Source organism: Aedes aegypti, chromosome 1 (assembly GCF_002204515.2).
Source record: "Aedes aegypti strain LVP_AGWG chromosome 1, AaegL5.0 Primary Assembly, whole genome shotgun sequence".
Taxonomy (NCBI): Eukaryota; Metazoa; Arthropoda; class Insecta; order Diptera; family Culicidae; genus Aedes; species Aedes aegypti.
The window spans coordinates 65,943,413-65,956,689 of record NC_035107.1 but is presented as its reverse complement, the minus strand read 5'-3'; the positions used below and the strand labels follow the sequence as shown (position 1 = coordinate 65,956,689).

Sequence of the window (13,277 nt, the reverse complement as noted above, 5' to 3'; positions counted from 1 at the left end):
TTTAAAAGAATTCCCTAAGATAGATTCCACCAGCATGTTTTCCAGCAATTGTTCCAAAATTTCTCCATGAATCTCTTATATTTTTTTTTCAAATTATTCTTCTAAGGAACCCGACGGAAATTCCCCCAGAAGAATGTGTCGAGATTCTTGTAGAGATTTATCAAGGATCTGATATTAGTTTTTCATTCGGGTACTTTGTATTCTTCGAGGGGTTCTTCCATAAACTCTTCAGTAGATTTTATCAATACATCTAACTAGCTTTGAATCACAAGGCATGAGTTCATGACTTTATTTAATATTTTTTTATATTTGTTGTTTGTTGTTTATTTATTATATTGATTAGATAAGGAATTTTTTAAGAACGTTTCTCCATGTTTTTTTTTCCCAAGAATCAATTCAAGATTTTTTCAAGGATTTCTAGGTTTTCTTATGTTTGTTTAACCCTCAAAAGCCCGGGACGAACTTTGAATTTTCAAATGGCCACAATTTGGAAAACGGTAGATCGATAAATTGGCAATAAGCCATCTGGCGGTTAATCTAATTGGGAATCAATCGGTGACTTCGGTAAAGTAGATCAAAGCACATTGGCAGTTTTAAATATAATTGAAAATTTATCCGCTAGGTGGCATTAGCAATAAACTTACTTGTATCTCAAAGTCCTGATCAGCTAAAAGGTTGATGTCTTCGACAAGAATTTTCAGCAGGATATCAGGCAGTAAAATAAATATGTCGTCGGCAAAGTTAATCAGCACGGATCAAACAGAAATTTATTTTAAAATTAATCTGTGTCTTTGATAACAATTTATTTCATATTTCTTTATGATCTGATGAGCTAAAAGTTTGGTGTCTACAGTACGGTTATCGGAAATTGTCTCCAGCAATTTAGCTGCACAGGATGTAACATAACATTAAACAACGGACAGGCACACTAGAAACATTCATCACAAAAAGTTTTAAAGGCTGAGGCTGGAATTGAACCATTGCACGATGTGCTAAAGTGTCTGACGACACAAGCCGAATAGCCATGAAGTCGTCAAAGCATACTACCAGGATTTAGAAATAGAACAGTTCGGTGAGAATGTCACACATGTTCGAATTTAATCACTATCAAATAAATATTGTTCATCTGAACGACGTTTGCAAAGACACTAACTATCTAGTTTATCTTAAGATGCAGAAAATTGAACAAACTTCAAACTACAGTCCACTATTTACAACTCGATATTGAAGAAACTATCTTGTAAGATAAACATCGACTGAAAAAAAATACAATGTTCAAACAAACCCATTTCTATTATGGTTCTATAACTCGATATCAAGAGTCTGAATTATGCAAGTTTGAAGAGATGACTGTACCGCCATCTATCAGATCAATCTTCATTCAGATTCTTTGCCAAATGACTGAAGAACTTTGCTATAAACATGAACCTTGTAGCTTTTGAGTATATTGAAAAAAAAAATGGAGATTGAAGAAAATGTCATTCATTTTTCAGATAGCTCTTGATCTGCTGAGCATCTTTGTCGAAGACCCCAAAACTCTGCCTTATCTTAGGATCTTAGGATCTTGAGATAAAGAACATTGACACTTTTTTAACAAGGCCACCTGTCGTACGAATTTTCAATTAGACTCTTCACTATCAGACAGCGTTTCACCTGCCAAACAGCTTAGCCGAGGACACCAACCTGCTAACTAATAAGCATCTTAAGACATATAAAATTAAAGAAAATTAATCACTAGCGTCAACTAGCGGGGGAATTCTTAATCAGATTCATCATCGCCAGATGGTCCTTGATCTCCCGAACGTCTTTGCTGAAGACACCAACCTTCAAGCAAATAAGAATCTTTAGATATAAACGATATAATTAGATATAGAGTGCCATCTAGCGGATAAATTCTAGATTTTTCACCTCCAGAGAGCCCTAGATCTGCTGAACATCTTTGCCGGAGTCACGAACCTTCTAGCTGATAAGGATCTTGAGATATAGATGATTGAATGAATGTGTCTCTAGCGCAATCTAGCGGATGGATTCTCAATTGGATTTTTCCTCGCCATACAACCTATGATCTGCTGAACATCTTTATCGAAGACACCAACATTCTAGCTCATCAATCCTGGATTGCTCATCATCTTTAGATATACGTGTAATGCCATTTTTGGACCCCTCGTGTCCATGTTTTTTTCGTTACCCATAAAAGGACGAGGGGTCAAGGGGGATGTTATACCCAAGGATTGTATGACCAACTGACCAACTTATTTTAAATTAATTGATATACTGTTCTCCTAATTGAGGCCATTTCAAAATTTAAGGTTCGTCCCTGGCTTTTCAGGGTTAAGGAATATTATCAATGTTTTCGTTTTCAAGAATGAATTTGAATTTTCCAAATTTCAACTGCTTTCATTTTATTAAGATACCTGTTAGATTTAAATCTTGATAGTTTTCGTTTATACGAACTAAACAACTCTAATAATCTAAAAATCTCTTTTATACCCCAAAAAATCCTACATATAAGAATTTTTCCACGAATTAATGTAGAAACTGCTCCAAAATAGTTAGCGACAATATTTTTTTCTGAACCCTTGTAGTTCCTTAAGGCAAAATTTAATGGATTTCTCCAGTATTCCATCCAAATATTTCTACATAAAGTTATCCGAAAATTTTGAGAGAATTTATTTAGGGGATTCTTGAGGAATTTCTCTTAAAAATATTGCAGATTTTTCAGGAATTTGCCCAGGATTTTCGTCCGAGGATGATCATTTGTAGATTGATTGATTTGGCTTGATTGTGCAAATATATTTTTGGTGAAGTTCTTGGAGCTATTCATAGATAAATTATAGAAAAACATGAAGGAAGCATTGGATAAAGACCTGAAAAAAAACCTCTGACACAAGAAGAACTACTGCTTGAATATTTGGAGGAATCTTGAGGTAAAATATTAGAAAACTTCCACGGAATGATTTCCTGGAGTAACCAATGAGAGTTGTTTAGATAAGCAATTTTTACAATTTCTGGGTGTAAATTAGATATAACACTTATTGTAGTTCTTGGTAAATTCTCGTTTTTCCCCGAAGGAACTATTGAACATTTTCAAAATTTCTATAAGAGTTTTTGAGGAACTTTTAAGAAGTTTCTAATTAATTGTTGGGAATATTTTTTAAGAAAATACCGTACAAGAATGTTTATAGATTATTTTAATGTAATATCTAGAGTTTTTCCATGAATAACCCTTAAAAATATGCAGGGGCAATTCTTAAAGAAATTTATACTATCTGAAGTGTTCTTGGTCGAGTCGTGGAAATATTCCTGGAAAATTCTTTAGAAATTCTTCGATAATCTTAGCAATTTCTCTAGAAGAATACTTTGATGCGTTCTCAGAGGCATCTCTATTTTTTTATTGGTTTTAGTTTTAAAGAATGTTACTAGCAGCAATTTTTATATGAATATCTTCGAATATTACTGCACATTCTGACGAAAAAATAAACGGAATAAATTTTACAAAGAGTTAAAAGCCTTGTAGCGATCCCTTAGAAAGAAGGAATTCCAAATATACTGGCCATGCATGAACAAAAATACTTAAAATATGTAAAAAAAATCCGCAGGATCCATCTCAGATCAATATTTGTAAGAATCTCTAAAAACCTGCCAGTATATTCTTTGCTAGAATTCCTGAACCAATTCATTATGCAATTCCTTGTGTTTTGAACAAAGTAGTTGAAGCTCAAGATAGTATGAACCGGAACAATATGCGAAGGTTTTTGTGCAGCGCATAATACCGTGAAATTGCCGACTTATCATCTGCTTATTAACTTTAATGCAGCATACGATTCAGTGAAGATAAATGAGCTGTGGCAGATAATGTCTGAACATGAACTTTATGACGTTAGACGAATGGAAGCAAGAAGATACAGTTTAGAATTTACTGTTCAACACGAATAATATGATCTTTGGTTTATCCGATGATATCGACTTCATTGGAATCGATCACAGGGTAGTAGGTGAAGCCTTTGTGTCTTTGGAGAGGAAGAGAGCTAGGACAGACTTGATCATCAATTCTACCAAAACAAAGCACATGGTTGCAGGAATAGATAGCGGTGCTGATGCGGAAGTAGTGTTGCATTGTGATGTGTTTGAAGTTGTTGAAAAAATTGTAGCACGTTCAACATGTGATAATCTTCTCGCTCGTAGAATGACAAAACAAACATGTTTTGTCTGTGAATAGGGACATTTACATGGGAACCCTAAACGTTCGGGGCAATTGTAAAAGTATTGTCAAAGAACGATAAAGATGAAGCTCGATGATACGCTAAGCAATGGCGTGATGGGACGCTGCAGTAAATGAAATAAGCAGATAACAAGGTATAATAATGCTGATTAACAGATGAAAATTGTTTGAAATTGCAACCCAACTGACTAAAGGTTATTTTTATAGTTTCAAAACTTAGTTAAATCCAAGAAATTGTCTTCAAAATCATAACAAAACCATCAAAACTGTTGTTTGGAAAGAGATCTTGAATATTTTTTTCTTTTCAGTGAAAATGTAACTAATAATTACTGAACAAGGTTTTTCAGCGAAACTAATTAGGCTCACCTGAATGGCTCATAATCGTGTGATTAAATTATCAAATAAAATACTCTTCAACATTCTTCAGAGATCCCATTTAACTATCAGCAAGAATCGTGTCCAAAACTTTATTAAAGAATGTCCACGAATCGTTTGATAGATACTTAAATTCTCTTCCAAGCATATCTGCAACTATACTTACTATATCAGACGATTTTTATGGAGACAAAAGCTCTTGGCATTTGAATCAACCAGCAAGAAATGTTGTATTCTGGTTTTTATTTGAACATACCTGAAACAGAACAGAAACAAAACAGTGGATTAGTACTTTATGATCACGGAAAATTCCATCAAATACCGACTTTCTCCACCAGAGAGGTGCAATTAGCGTTTCGATTCAAAGTTTGCACCCAGCTCAGCACAATACGTCAACTAACACCTCCGCGAAGAGAGCATCGCAATCAGGTTCAAACCGCCGGCCGTGGAAAAGGCTTTCGCTTTCATATCGTTAGTGCAAACATTCCCACCCTCACCCGATCCGTCAAGCACAATTCCAACAAAACGAGAGCTTCATTGAGCACTCAATTGTAGTCAATCAACCTCTGAGTTGGGTTGTTGAGCGACAAGCACGTGGACATCAGACACACTTGATCCCACAGCTAGAGCCAAAGGTTGTGTAACCGTTCGCTCTTCCAAATGCGTAATTGTTATCATCATCTCATTTACCACACTCGACTTGAAGTTGAATGCGACTAGAGAGCTAGAGGTAGAGCTCAGTGGTTTCCAAATTGGGGCCTGTAGGCTTCAAAAACTTAACTTCATCTGACCATATTTTTATTGAATTCCTCTCATTGTCACAACATGTCTACTTGAAGGTTTCAAATAAAAATGTTTTGGTTTATGTAGGAATTTCATTAGTTGAGTTTTGGAAGCATTAGGAGAAATCTTCCATTTTTGCAATTATGAAGAAAAAATATCCAGACTCTTTTGCAATCTCCTACAGATGACACGCAGACTTCGTCCTTTGGCGGAGAGGTCTGTTTCATCCGCGAACAAAGATTTTTGACATCCCTGAGGTAACTCAGGAAAGTCAGATGTGAAAATATTGATAATTAACCTGAAGTGTACGATTTGACAGATAACTTTGGATTATTCTTACAATGTATGTTGGAAAATTAAAGTTTTTTAATTTTATAATCAAGCTAAAAACTGTCCAATGCTTCTTCTATGTCTAGAAGAGCAAGACCAGTAGAATAGTCCTCAGATTATCTACATGTCGTGTGGCCCGCGTCAAATTTCCAGATTATGGAAGTGGCACGCATAATCAGCTCAGTTGAGAACCACTGCACAAGCTAAACAGAAATCACCGCTCGCGGTCGTTTTATGCCCTCTTCCCAGGTTCCCCAACGAAAATAAAAGTGATAGCTAGTGCATTATGGCGACCGTTTACGACAATGACTTAAGATGAGCCCGTTGACTTGGAGACTTCGACTCCGTGGGATAATTGAGGCTCGGTTTCCCAGCGAACCCACACCTCAGACCCATGGTGCAGCATCAACAGCATCAAAGTAATTAGAAATTTAAATTCTTTCCAATGTCTTCTTTCGGTCGCCCGATGACGAGTTGTTGTTAGCTCATCGTCGTTTGTGAGAGCCAACTCGCTGATGGGGTGATTAAATGGAAAACTGCTGGAGTTTGTTTGTAATTTCTCAAATCGAGAGGGGTTTCTTTCACAGCATCTTTGGGTATCAGCTGCGACGACTTTTCTAAAATTGTATTTAGTTTTAATAAATCATATTCATTAAATTTTTGAAAAAATTCAAAACCCTTGGATTTTTTTTAATTTAAAACTTTTGAAAATTTTAAATTTTAAAAGATTTTTTTGTCTTTTTCTTGGCATGGTGTCCCCATTTGGACAGAGTCTGCTTTTCAGCGTAGTGTTCTTATGAACACTTCCACAGTTATTAACTGAGAGCTTTCTTAGCCAAAGTTGCCATTTTCGCATTCGTATATCGTGTGGCAAGTACGATGATACTCTATGCCCTGGGGAGTCAAGGAAATTTCCATTACGAAAGGATCCAGGACCGACCGGGAATCGAAAACAGACACCTTCAGCATGGCATAGCTTTGTAGCCGCGGACTCTAACCACTCGGCTAAAGATGGTTTAAAAGTTTTAAAAATTCAAAATTTTCCCCAATTTTGGAAATTTAAAAAAAATTTTAGTGTGGAGTCAAAAATGATTGAGAGAGCCAAGTGCCGTTCTCTCAATCATTAGTAGAGTCGTGATTGTTCTTTCTCTCGCAGCTGCTCCCAATGTCGACGACGACGAAAGCACGATAGTTCGGTTGGTGGCGCCGCCATAGAAGAAAGTGAAATGAACTGTGTGTTGGGTTGTTGTTGTGCTCGGATGACGAAATTATATGGATTTTAAATTGAGATGATGATCGTGTAATGTTGTTGTTGTTACCGACCGACCGCCCGACACTGACACTCGTGGGAGTTGAACTTGATGAATGTGGGATTGTGTCAGCGTTTAATGGGTTTGATGGTGGTTTCGAAGGGGATGGGAGCAGTGAGAATGTGGACTATAGTGACGTATAAGCGAGAGGTGTGATTCAATGGATGGTGGGATTAATTTTAGATAATGCACTGGAGGTCTTCGTCTTAAGAGCAAAGTGATGTTTTTAATTAGATGGAAAACTATTTCAGATTTGCACTGGGCTTTCCAATAGCTTACAGCGCACAACATGATTACTACTTGGGTACATGAGTTTCATAATTTGTTCGTAACATGAACTCTGCAGCTAACAGTCAGGCCTGCAATATGATCATGTGTCATTGTTATGGTCTGGGATCAAGAATATGTCCAAGAGTCATTGCGTTTTTCACGTAAAATATAAGTCAGTTTGATGTGTCGTATATTTAGGTTTTGTACAATTTTATGAGTGGCCACTTCTTTCAGGGTACCTGGAGTCAGTCTCAGTTACAAACCACCAGGCATTGACCAGGCAGAATTCGTTCTCAATTGATTTAGAAGAATGATCAAATCAAGTGAAGAAAAACATCGCGTCTGTATCGGTCCATGATCGGCAGTGTTTCGCATGTTGTTACAAGCTTGATTAATAGCAGTAGCGAAGGAGAGCCCCAAAGAGACAGCGGTGATTAAATCATTTTTTTCTCTCATGTTCACCATTGGGGTAGGTGTTTCATTTTACTGGCACGATCAAAAATCCCCAAACATTCGATAGCAATAGTGTCCCTCAAGTTTGGAGCTGGTTTAGAGGGGTTTGTAATGTACTGACGATATAATCAGAGCTGTAGCAGTATACGATAAACAGGCTCCCATGATGTGCTGCAATTCATGATTGTTATAAAGAGCGATAAAGTGAGAGATTCTCTAAATTTTCTCAGGATTCAATCCCTGCAGACCACTAACGATTGTCATTTGTGGTCAGTGAACAGAAATTTGTGTACCATCCAATATGATATCAAAACGTTAAAGCTTTCGTAGCATTTCAAGTGAAAAGTGCGTAACATACTTTGCAAATCGAAGCTTATCGATTCGAGATTAATCGGGAATCAGATTGGTTTCCCAGAGGATTTCATGAGGTTTGAAGGGTTTAACTAGAATTTTGAAGTTGTTGATTTCAGCGCTGCAGTCTTTGACTCTGATCTAAGTTTACTAGAAAGAGAGCTGAAGAACTTGCGTTGAAGTCGAAACGTTGGGAAAAATCTATAACAGTCGTTATGAAGATTACTTAAGACTGCAGCGCTCAAGACCAGTAGCTTGATTACTCTCAGGTTTTCTAGAAAAAACTGAAACTCTAGAGGTTTTCAGGGGTGACCAAGGGGATTTTCTGAGTTTAGAAGGTTTCTAGAAGTTCCAATACTGTTCACAGAGATTGCTTACGATTTCCTATGTGCCAGAAGCCTCCTTGGGAATTCTCGGAGTGTTGCTGAAATTCTCGAAGCTTTCTTTGAATCCCTATAGAAGCTGGGTCTCCAGATATTCCATAGTAGCTTACATAGGCTATCACAGATAGGTACCCTTCAGATTCTTGACCGATACTCAAGAAAATTCGGAAGTGCACAACGAGCTCCCAGGAATTATTACAGTCAACACTCCCTCACTCGATATTCTGTATCTCGATATTTCCTCTAACTGGTCGGTGTTCAGACAGACCGAACCAAGTGCTTTTTAAAGGTTTCAGGAAAACGTACTCCAGGCCTGGGAGGGAGAAACCAATACAAAATTTCTGTACGTCATAGTGAGCCGAGATTCCGCTGTCACGAACTGTCACTGTGAGCCCAGATCTCAAACATTGGACTAACATGAAAAAAGCGCGTAACTGATTAAAACACATTTTCGTATTTCTTCAAAAGTGATAAAAATCGAATGAAAATCAATTCATGCACATAACGCAAGTAATGTCACGTCAGCACCATTTCATCTGATTGAACATTAAGCATTGAAAAACGCATCGTTCTACTTTTTCCAATGAAAATGAATATTTAGTACATAGAAAACTGTGGCCCTTTTTTCATGTTTGCCAGGAAAGATCGAAGGTGCACAACAAAAGGAAACTACCGATTTTCTCGAAGTCTGCCTTGATTGTTGTTGGCAAGCAGGAGTTATCTTGCAGTTCAAAATAACGTTGTCTTATATTTCGTGTGTAGTATCGGTGCCTCCCTCCCAGCTCCAGGCCTTACGAATTTCAAAATATTTGCATTATTTGCTGTAATAATAGAACTTATCTATTTGATGATACCTAAGTGTCAAAATAGTATCGAAAACATCAGAATTGATGAAGTCCTTAACGTATCTTCAAAACGCCAAAAAATCATGTAGTCCGGTCTGTCTGAACACCGACCAACTCCACTTCAATCTAGAATACTATGATGATCCCTTTGTATACCTGTATTTAACCCGTATAGGCCTGAGTGAAAGAAAAAAGAAACTCAAACTCTCACTGCTCAGCGAATACTGAACGGATTCTAATTATTTTTGGTCAGTATACTCGTACACATATCTAGTTTCTAAAAGTGGTCAAAGCATCTCGGGAATGTTGCTGTGGCCGGAGTTAATGCGGTGGATCACTGGGTCAGGTCGGGTGACAAGGGTTCTGTGCTTCTGTGCCCCTAGAGGTAGGGAAATTTCAAGTCACAGATAATTTCAAGAATCGGATATAATGTGGCCACTATATCAAGGAGCTTTAAGAAATATGCATCATCGTAACGATAAACGGTTAAACGTAACGTAACGATAAACTTCTGATAAACGAACAAAAAATGAAAAATTAGATAATTATGTCTCCTGCATTTCATTCATCCTACAAAGTACCATTTTTGAGTCCCCGGGACGCCTCAAATTTATGTTAATGTGGACAATTGATATCTTCGATGCGACCTGTTTCAGTTTCCTAAGCAAGTTTACCTCTCTTACTTGACATAAAACTGAAAATTTCCAAAAATTCTCCAAATGTTAGTTAATTTTATAAATTTCATAATTTTGATTATACTGATAGGAAAATGAAGGTCGACAAGCAACTTCAGAGTGATAAAATTTGAATTATTTGAAAGGTATTCATAATGTGTCATATTGAGAAATGTGCCTTAATTTTACTATTTTTAACAATTAAATTACCATTAAATTATTATTTTGAATAAACTTTGTCAAAGAAATGAAAATTTCAAAAATTGAGTAGTTTGTGTTCTGTATCTCTATAACTCCTCAACTCGATGGTCCCTTCCATATAGAGTTAGTGAAAGTAGACTGTTAATGGATCCTGCGTGGTAATATGGAACTTCAGAGATTTCCAAAGCTCCTTAGGTATTCCTAACGCAAGAAGTTCCAGTCTTAGCAAAATTTCAGATTTTGCCATGATTTTGTATCCAAGTTAAATCCGAAAACTAATTTTGAATTATGAGTGTCCCTGAAGCACAAGACCGATCGCATTGTACACTGAGTACATGTATCGTATAATAAGCTCACTTGTTTTACACAGTAAGGGCTTAGTAACATCAGCGATATCTTTTGAGTTGAGGACCTATGAAAACCCCTCCAGAGAATCTCACCACTGGTAAACATTTTGGGATGTTCTAAAACCGAAAAATTTCTGGATACTTCTAGGAATCACAAAGAGAACTCTGGGAACCTCAGTTGCCCTTTGATACCCTAGAATCCCCTTGAAATCTACTAAGTGTCCTTCTGAAACTTTTATGATACTTTGGGAACCTCTGGAAACCCCCGAGAAATTATGTAAACCTCTTAAACTCTATTGAAAGCCTCTTGGGATACTCTGCAAACCTCCAGGAGGCGTTTGAAAAAAAAAGTGGAGTTCATATGAGTAAATATTGTGGACACCATTGTCTCATACAAATATCGAATGGACGAATTCCATCCAGAATGAGTCGAAAAAAAATATAAAAATCGTGCTCGATAGTCTTCGATTTGCATTAAGTTTTGCACATATTTTTGATATGGTAGTATAAGTGTTTTCCATAGAAAAATTGATCATTTTGATTCAAGAATAACTTTTGAAATGGCCTTTAATTTTTCGCATGTAACTTATTTGAAAAATTCTATTTCCTGAACTGTTGATTTTAGAGAGAAATGTTCTATGAAAAAGTTGTAGTGAACCGTTTGGACTACAAGAGAAAAATATGCACTGGAAAAATATTTTATTTAATTTTCATAAAAAAATCAAAAATAAACCTTAAATTCTAAATTACACAAAAATCCCATTTTAATATTTTTTCAGTTTTTACTATAGAATCTTGATAGTACACAAATGTTTGGGACAAATTTTCATGAGGGAGAAATTTTTCATAAAAAAGTTTTTATAGGAACAACTTTCGGCCGATTTTAAAAATTTTGATTTTTTGCCAAAATAAACATGTGCTGATGATGCAGTAAGAATCTTGGAATTATTCTGAACCATAATGATTATATAGATAATTTCTCTTGAAGTAGCCATTTTCGAATTATATAGAGTTTAGTGCAAAAAATATTATTTAAATATTAAAATAGGCCATTTTCATTAGTTATTCGTAATTCTCGCAATTCGTGCCTTGCGTCACTCCACGCATGTATGTACAGTTTTCTGCTGCTCCGTACTCTCAGCGATCTCTAGCATAGCATCATCTGGAGAAGAATGTACGAAAAATGAGAGAATAAAATATACGAAATATACGATGCATGTCGCGCAACAGTGAGTGAACCGCTCTTTTTTCGGTTCGCTCGGCTTAGTTCGCTCTCTCTTTGTGATCCGCTGAGCCACTGAACCGTTTGAGATCTGTTTCGCAAAACTCACGCATGAGATTTTGATACATACTCACTGGCTCACGATCATGCCGTCAAAAATGGTTCAATCATAAAACTCATCGGATATTTTTCAATACCCACTGACAATGTTTACATTAGAAAGGTTTGTTATTTTTCGTGCGGTAAAGTGCTTTGCGTGAAAAAAAAAAACTGTAAAAATACAAGCGAATGAATCAAGCGGATGACCCAACTCATTCATGATTTTATTGCTGTTGCTCTAGCGTCAAACATCTTAAGCATGAGAAATGAGAATATAAGATTTTCGTAACGCTGTGCTCTCGTAGATTAAAAAAATCTGTGCAGGTTGAGCCAACGGAATGCCACTTTCCCAAATAACCCATTTCCCAGTAAAGTTATTGGCATTCTGAATTGTTATAGCTTTACATATTTTAAGATTACCAACAAAACAGAATTCTAATGAGTACTTTTCAATGTTGTTCCTAGTTCATCAGACTGTCTGAAGACTAATCTTGCACCTTTTTCAATAAAATATTTTTTTAGGGGAAAAAAGGTATTTAAAGGATTACCCTTTTCGGGTAATTGTTATCGTCGCCAGTTAAACCGTCGCCAAAATCGTCGCCAGCCAAGCAACCGCTGTGAATTTGCCGTTTCACCAGTCTTACCAACACAATGACAAATCACCTCCTTTGATTTATTTTCTGGCATTTGACGTTTTACCAGTCTTGTCAACACAAAGGCAAAGCACCTACTTTGATTGTTTGGCTGGCGACGATTTTTTCAGTATGTTCGAAAGTTGGCGGCGCGTTTTGTTGTGAATGAAACAGACAATATTTAGCCTTCTTTAAGGGCTTAGAGGCTTGGAGAAAGCGAAACTTTGTCAATTTTCCCAACAATACGGGGCGTCCGTAAATTATCCGAATAATAAAATACGGGGAAAATTGCCTCTCTTTGTATACAATGAAAAAAATCAATGTCTATGTAACTTTTTAGACACATGAATATGTTAACAAAAATATGGTTTCTAATAACACTGCGGAACACGTTTTTGTCTCCAACACCAAAATACCGCTATTCACTCAATTAGGGTTTGCTGAAACCATTGCCGTTTTCAGAAATATCATAGCACGTCTAGTTTTTGAGATATTGGCTATTGAAAATGCGAAAATTTACTACTGTAATATGCTTTAGCTTTGAATCTGCAAACAGAGCTCCTAATTTTATGGAAAAGGTTATAAAATCTTAAGCTCTAGTTTTTCGCAGGAAGGCTTGGATAACTTTTAACAGATTAGTGTATGGTCTTTTCATTCTGTCGCATGCTCCTGTGGGGAAAGCGACAAAATCAAGATCATTCGTTGCCGGTTCGTGGAGGATTATCAATTGGTGAGCTCGTTTCATGCTTCCATTTTATATGAGCTCTCTTTTGTGACAAC

The 13,277-nt window shown here is 36.5% G+C and overlaps 1 protein-coding gene across 10 annotated transcripts in view; it reads right to left on the bottom strand.

The window, feature by feature from the left end:
- LOC5564206 overlaps positions 1-13,277 on the bottom strand; it is a 249,529-nt gene that overhangs the window by 168,645 nt on the left and 67,607 nt on the right. The gene's annotated exons all lie outside the window — the stretch shown is intronic.